This window comes from Arachis ipaensis, chromosome B04 (genome assembly GCF_000816755.2).
Source record: "Arachis ipaensis cultivar K30076 chromosome B04, Araip1.1, whole genome shotgun sequence".
Classification (NCBI taxonomy): Eukaryota; Viridiplantae; Streptophyta; class Magnoliopsida; order Fabales; family Fabaceae; genus Arachis; species Arachis ipaensis.
Genome location: NC_029788.2, coordinates 61,265,674 through 61,273,499, shown reverse-complemented (window position 1 = coordinate 61,273,499; position 7,826 = coordinate 61,265,674). Strand labels below are relative to the sequence as shown.

At 39.8% G+C, this 7,826-nt stretch overlaps 1 long non-coding RNA gene across 1 annotated transcript in view; it reads left to right on the top strand.

The window, feature by feature from the left end:
- LOC110270651 overlaps positions 269 to 7,826 on the top strand; it is a 13,293-nt gene continuing 5,735 nt past the window's right edge. The window contains exons 1-2 of the long non-coding RNA XR_002360290.1: positions 269 to 306; positions 399 to 591. This is a non-coding gene — a long non-coding RNA (uncharacterized LOC110270651). The remainder of the gene's footprint in view (positions 307 to 398; positions 592 to 7,826) is intronic.

Genomic DNA, 7,826 nt, shown 5'->3' with positions numbered 1-7,826 from the left:
GTCCGAGCCGTCCCTATAGCCGTGAGTGAAGTCCGCCGCTGGCACCAGTTAAGGTCGCTGCTATGGAACAGAGATGAGAGAGAGACGTTGAGAGGGAACTGCGAGCTGTGAGCCACTGACCGAGAAGAAGCTTCATTCTCGTCGCTGCACTGGAATCTTCGACGCCAACGCCGCACGCCATTGTCACCATTGCCGTTGAAGGAAACCTCGCCGTCACAGTTCAATTACCATCAAGCTTGAAGGGAAGCGCCACTGCTATTGCTCGACAGTAGCTTCCACTGCATTCCCAATTCCATTCTTGAAACTGTAACACTCTTGCTCATGCTCTGTTTCCCGAATCTATTTCTCTACCATATTTTGTTTTGATTACAATAGTATATGTTAATGTCTCTGTTTAGTATTATCGTCCTTATCCGGAACCACTGATGTCACCGCTATAGAGATGATTGGGATAGGCGCGATTGTCATTATTATTGCTGCCCCAGAAGAAGTGAGGCTGCTGCTGCTGCTGTTCCGGCCGCATTGGCTGTTGTAAACTGGGAAAAAGAAAGGGATCGTTGTGTTTAAATTCGACGGTTTCGACTAATTGAGGTAGGGGATTTATTTCAAAATTAACAGTTTTAACTTATGAATGCCAATGAGGTTTAGTGAGTAATTGCAAATAATTCATAAATATGATTAATTGATAGGAATAAGCTTGGTTTGAGGTTGTCAAATTTGGATTAAGTTTGATATTGAGATGATATTCTGGTGTTTCAGTTAGTTTATTGAGTTTAGGTTATGGCGGAGAATGTCACTGGGTTTTGTTATCATGAGTAATTAACTTGACAAGATTAATTTCGGTTAATGCTGTGACTGATATTGGTTTTCTAATTTTGATGGATTTGTTGGAAATTCTGATCTTATGTGATATTGCTGAATTGGTTGAAATCTGGGTGTGAATTGTACTTTGAATTACTGATTTCTGTGATGAGTTGGCTGAGATTCTAATCTTGAATGAGTTATTTTGAATTATTTGATATTGGATTGGAATTTTAATATATTGGAATGGCTGTGAAATGAACTTGTGATGGGTTGGAATTGGTTGAAATATGGCTGTAAGTGGTGATTCATTTAATATTACTTATTAAATTGAAATATGATAAGCTAATTATTGAATGAAATGTATATGAGAAAAGTTAGTTGTGGTGATTGCTCCGAGTTATGATTGAAATTGGATGCGGATGTGAATTGAGTTTGGGTTATGGATGAGATATTGACTGGCTTCGTTGTCATGAGTAATTAATTGATGAGATTTACTTTGGTTGGAGGCTGTGATTGTTATTGGTTTTTTGATTATTTTAGAATTGCTGGAAATTCCGATTTTAGTCGATTATGTCAAGTTGGTTATTATTGTTGATTTAAGTTTAACTAGAGTTGGTTTTGAGGACGGTTAAAGGATTGAAGGTTGACTACTGAACTATTTTCTTGAAGCATGATCTTTAGAATTAAAATAGTAACTTTGCTAATAACTAAATAACTTTAAAAATAACTAGAAATATGAAAGGATGGTGTTTGGAATATTAGTTATGAATTCTTGAGGCTGGACTGATCTACCTTTAAAGAACGGTTTATGAAAACTCTGATTTTAAATAATGTTAGGATGTCGATTATTAAACTGATTTATGATGAAATGATTACTGAGATTCTGTTGTTGTGAAAACTGCTGATAAAAGGGCTGGTGATTTGTTGAGAAAGAGGGAACCCATAAGGGTGGCTAAGTCCGAATTTTAGGGGAAGTGCTGATGCACGGAAAACTTGTCTCTCAACAAATCTCCCTTCGGCAAGTGTACCGAATTTGTCGTCAAGTAAAAACTCACAATAGAGTGAGGTCGAATCCCACAGGGATTGATTGATCAAGCAACTTTAATTAGAAGAATGTTCTAGTTGAGCGAATCCAGAATTTGGGTTGAGAGTTGCAGAAGATAAAATGGCGGAAATGTAAATAACAGAAAAGTAAATGCTAGAATTAAAGGACTGGAAGTAAATGACTGAAAATAAATTGCAGAATTGTAAATGGGAATAGGAGATTTGCTCATAAAAGTAAATGGCAGAAATTAAAGAGAATGGGTAAGATCAGAGATGGGGAGTTCATTGGGCTTAGGAGATGTTGCAATTCTCCGGATCAAGTTCATTTTCATCTCTTCCTCAATCAATGCACTCATTGATCTCCTTGGCAATCTTAAGTGATTGAATTACAATTTCTTACAATTCAATCTCTCAAATCTTGATCAATAGCCAATTCCTTGGTCAATTGCTCATGAGAAGAGATGAAGTATGGTCACTGATTATACCACATGCATTTCCCAAATCAAGTATTGAGAGGGTTATAGTCACATACCCATCCAAACCCAATTTGGTCCAGCATGAGAAAGCATTTCTAGCTTGATCTCTTCATTCCTCTTTCAAGGTTCAAAAGAGATCCAAGTTTGAATAGCTTCTCTTCCAAGATAACTACTCAATTGGATGAAGATCGAAAGCTTTCAAGTAAAATCAAGAGAAAAGATAGAAGAAGAATAATGAAAAATAGTATTGATCCATCAAATTACAACAGAACTCCCCAACCCAATGAAAGGGGTTTAGTTGTTCATAGCTCTTGAAAATGAAAACAAAGATGGAGAATACATCATAAAACTAGAAATTATAGAGAAAAATAAAATACAGAGAGTAGTTCTCTTTTTCCAGCCTCCAGAACTCCTTAACAATTCAAAGCTACTCCTATATATACTATTTCTCTCAGCTTCTAGTTGGCTCTTCAAGTCTTGGGCCTTTGTATTCTGAGTTTGAAGTAGTTCTTTTCTTCATTTGGGCTTGGCTTTACTTGCAGAGAGAAAGTGCTAAGTGGGCAGAGACTTTAGCTCAGGGCGTTAGGGGTGTTAACATTTAGTGAAAGTATAAGTTCGAGAACGTTAGTGACACTTAACATTTTCATTAACGTTCTAATGTACCCCTTTGCCTTACGTTAGAGCCCACGTTAACTAGGTTAACGTGGCTTCTAACGTGGCCTTGCCAACCTTCGAGAACGTTAGTGACACTTAACATTTTCATTAACGTTCTAATGTACCCCTTTGCCTTACGTTAGAGCCCACGTTAACTAGGTTAACGTGGTTTCTAACATGGCCATTCTTAGCCATCCCAACGTTAGTGACAATGTTGAATGTCACTAACGTTGGCTTCTCTTCCCCCTTTAGCATTAGAGGCCACGTTAACTAGGTTAACATGGGCTCTAACGTGGCCACTCATGAGTGTTTGCCAACGTTAGTGACAATGTTAAGTGTCACTAACGTGGGCAATGATGGCTTTGAGAGTGTTATTGGCAATCACTTATCTCATTAACTTTGCAAGTTACCTCCCTTTCTTTGCTTCCTTTGGTCCTGAAATCAAGCAATAGAATGCATCAAAGTTCTAGTCCAAGTCATGGGTAATGCAGCATACAATTTGTCACTAAATTCATGCAAAATCCTCATGAAATAATGTAAAATGCACAATGTATGCTTGAATCAAGGTGTAGGTGAATATCTACCCAAAACTAGCTTATTTCCTAAAGAAATGCATGAAACTACCCTAAAAACAGTAAAGAAAAGGTCAGTGAAATTGGCCAAGATGCCCTGGCATCACAACACCAAACTTAAAGCTTGCTTGTCCCTAAGCAAGTACTGAAACAAGAGAATGATGAATGGAATATCCAGAGGAATGAGTCATTCTTGTGGAAGTCATGTTATTGATTTTATGGTGGTTTCATGCATAGCAACTTAGGTTCATTCCATGACTGGCTTTCAAACTTTTATCATGTCCCTAAACACTTACTTTGTTTATATCCCATGAGACTTTTATTCATTGATCCTTTTATTGTTATTTCAAGGGTTATTTGTATTATTTAGGCTAAGTGTTCTGTAAGGGGGTAACTCTTTAAGATAAGCTTTCAGCCAACACTCCCGAACCAGTTGGTTCAAGGTGCTAGGTGTTGAAGCACCCCTAAGGACTTACTCCCTCAAGTCTCTCCCCCATACATACACACCACAGGCATATAGTTTATTTATTTTCTTTTCTTGAGACCTTGGTGTCCAGCACCTCTTTGGGTTACTAAATGCTCTGTAGTGAGGGTTACTCTTGATAGTGGATTTTCAGCTGATAATCCCAGGTTAGTTAACCTAAGTTACCAAGTCATAAAGCACCCCTGAGAGCTTATTCATCCAAGTAGATCCCTCACACAGGAGCACCACAGATACTTGTTTGAAGGTTCAAACTATTGGTGCCTAGCCTTATTTCTTACTCTTTTTCTTTTGTTTTTCACTTCCATTGTTCTTTTCCTTTTCTCTTATTAGGATCTTGTTATTAACTTAGTCTCAAGGGTATATCCAAAGTCAAGTATTCAAGATAGATAGTTGTCCTCCTAGCCTTGTGGTTGAACCAACTTAGCTAACTTATGACTACCCCAAAGATTCATGAATGCACTTCCACATTATGAACTCTACTTTGGTCTTTTGAAACATAAACATTCTCTTTTTCATTTGATTTAAAGGGGCAAGCTTACAAGAAAGTTAAGGAGGATGCAGTGACATAAAGACTAGCACACATAGACTTTCTTCAATACCAAAAACCTAAAAGACATAATTGAAAAAGGTTTAAACATAACATGGAAGCAAGTTCTATTTCATACAAGATCTTCCTTATTTAAAACATAGAGAAAGATGGAACAAAGACGGAACTCCACCACCTTTTACTGTTGTGGATGTCCATGCTCTTTTCCTCTTGCATTTCCTCGCATCCGTGCCAATCTTGCTTGCTTCCAATCCTCAAGTGCCTTCCTCACTGACTCATGACTCTCTTCCACCCTTTGTCTTTCCTTTCGTGCTAATTCATCCTTCATTTCGTCATACTTGGCTATTCCTAGATGCAATATTCGCAGCTGTCCCACTAAGTAACCGAGCCTGGCTTGAGTGTTTATATGATGTCCTATTTCGCTCATGTAAACTCCTTCTGCGAATGCCCTTTGCTCGTCCAATAGTTCTGCCTGTTCTATTTGTCTTCGATGCATCTTATGTATGTGCGCCCCTTGATGTGCTTGGATGTTGATTAGCCTCTGGGTAGATTCTTGTTGCTCGTTTTGCCTTTGTTCCATCCTGTTGAATGTTTCTCCCCATTGTTGTACTTGACTTAGTTGCTGTTCTATCATTTGCCTCTGCCACTCACCTTGCTGAGTCATCCATCTTGAAAGTGTTTCCTCTTGCTGCCCCATCATCTGTAGTTGAAGCTCTTTCTGTGCTCCTTGGCTTTCCAAATATTGTCTAGACAAGCTATCAATGGCCTTCTGCAATTGGTGCATGTCCAAGGTCTGTTGTGCTTGACCCTCTAAGACTTGTCCTTCCACTACTTGAGGGGCTGTTTTCTTCCTTTGCTTCCGCTGAGGCAAAGGGGATGCTGCAGCTTTCATCCTTCGTACAGTTATTGGGATGCCTTCCTTTATCCACATGGGGTTCTCATCTTCAAAAACTACCCCAGCTTTCTTGCATATTCGGTAAATAGTGCTGGGGTAACCTAACGTTCCTCTTGAGTCTCTTTTCTCTGCCATCTTTCTAATACCTTCAGCTATGAGTTCATGAACCTTGATTTCTTCTCCCTTCAGTATACAGTGCACCATTGTGGCTCTCTTGACATTCACCTCCGAGTTGTTTGCAGCTGGGAGAATAGACCTTCTCACTAGCTCAAACCACCCCTTGTCTTCAGGAGTGAGATCTGTTCGCTTGATGAACTTTGGGTTATTTCCCGCACCCCTTTCCCAATCAGCTCCTGGTACACAAATATCTTGCAGCATCTGGTCATAATTGGGGTTGTCCAATCTTGAGTGATAGCTTTCTTCTTCAAATTGTATAGACCGTAGCTTCAATGCCCTCATGACACTCATGGGACCAAAGTCCACCATCTTTCCTCTCACAAAGCTTGTGTAAGACTCATCCTTCTTATCATATCGAACCGCATTTGCATAAAATTCTCTTATGAGATTTGCATTCACCTTAATGACCGGGTCAGTGAGGAGCTCCCATCTTCTCCTTTCTATCTTCTCTGTGATTTTGGGGTACTCAGTCTCTATAACTTGAAATCCCAGCTCATAAATGATTTCCTTATCAACCATCCACCCGTATTGCAATGCATGATGCAAGCTTCTAAATCTCCTTTCATCATATGGGTTTCTTCCATGGGTTCCTTTCCCTTCCTTCTTTTAGAACCCGAAGATGCCATGAATGATAGTTAATATGTGAAGGTGGTAAGGATGTGGAGACTTTTGGTTGTTTAGGGTTTTATGGCAATGAAGATAGTGAGGGGAGGAATGTTTATAATCGGATAGAGGGTGTCTTGTACTGAAAGGAAGAGTGGTGAAGGGTGTGTGATGACAATGAAGGGTAGTATAGACAAGGGTCGTTTATATAGAGAAGTTGTGAGAGAATGGAGGGTGTAGATTGATGAAGTGGTCACTTGATGGACGGTTGGGGTTATGCATGGCTAGAAGACAAGGATCATCACTTTATGATGGGGATTGCTCGGTCTTCTAGGGGTGCCATTTTTCAATGTTGCATGGCAACATTTTCCGATGTATTCCCTTTTTAGAACAAGTGTCTATCCCCTCATTTTATGGTGTCCGAACCTTCTTTGTTTGGTTGTCCAATCTATCCCTTTTAATGCTCCTTTTCTTTTCCTTTTTTCCTTCATCAGGGTGGTTGGTAGTGCTTAAAGTCCTCCCCTCTTGCTGTGGATTTATATCCATTGGTTGGATCAATGATCTCCACATGTTCCAAGGAAAGAACTCTGTTGATAGTGAAGACCTTGGGTAACTGAGATGGTACAGTAGGGAGATTAGGGGGAATATCTGGGAAGTAAGTTGAGACAACTCTATCCCCTGGAGAGAAGTCTTCCGTAGGGATCTTCTTGTTCCTCCACCTCCTTGGTACCTTCTTCTTTGTTTCTTTTGAAGTTGTCTTCCCCTTGGTGACCTCCTTTTTCCAAGGAGTTGTGATCCTGTCTTCACCTACCTCTAGAGGTTTAGGTTCCTCCAACTTTTCCTTGAGCTGTGGCAATTGCTGTTTTTCTTGTTTATCTATTAAGGGGATCTCAGCATGAAGTGGCTGTGCTTTAGTGCTTGTTTCCTCCTTCAGTGTCTCATTATCATTTGTGCTGAGTTCCTTGTCCTCTTGATCTGTTTCTTGTGAGAGTTTGAAAACATTGAAGCTGAGTCGTTCATCATGGATTCTCAATATTAGTTCCCCTTTCTCTACATCGATAAGTGCTCTGGCCGTAGCTAGGAATGGTCTTCCCAATATGATTAGGTGAGTGTGACTCTCTTCCATGTCCAGGATGACAAAGTCTGTTGGGAGAAAGTATTTCCCAACCTTTAGCAACACATTTTCCACCACTCCTATTACTTGCTTTTGAGTTTTGTCAGCCAGCCTGATGATTACATCTGTGGGCATTATCTCATTGATCTGCAGCCTCTTCACCAGGGATAAGGGCAGTAAGTTGATGCTGGCCCCCAAATCACATAGTGCTCTATCGAACATAGTTTCACCTATGGCACAAAGAATGTGAAAACTCCCTGGGTCTCTTCTTTTTGTAGGCAATTCAGGTTGAATAAGGGCACTACATTCCTTGTTCATCACTATAGTCTGGCCTCCTTTGAGTGAGCTTTTCTTGGGAAGAAGTTCCTTCATATACTTGATGAATGCAGGCATTTGTTGAATTACCTTGATGAATGGTATGATTACATGCAGAGATGCAAACAAGTCTAGGAACCT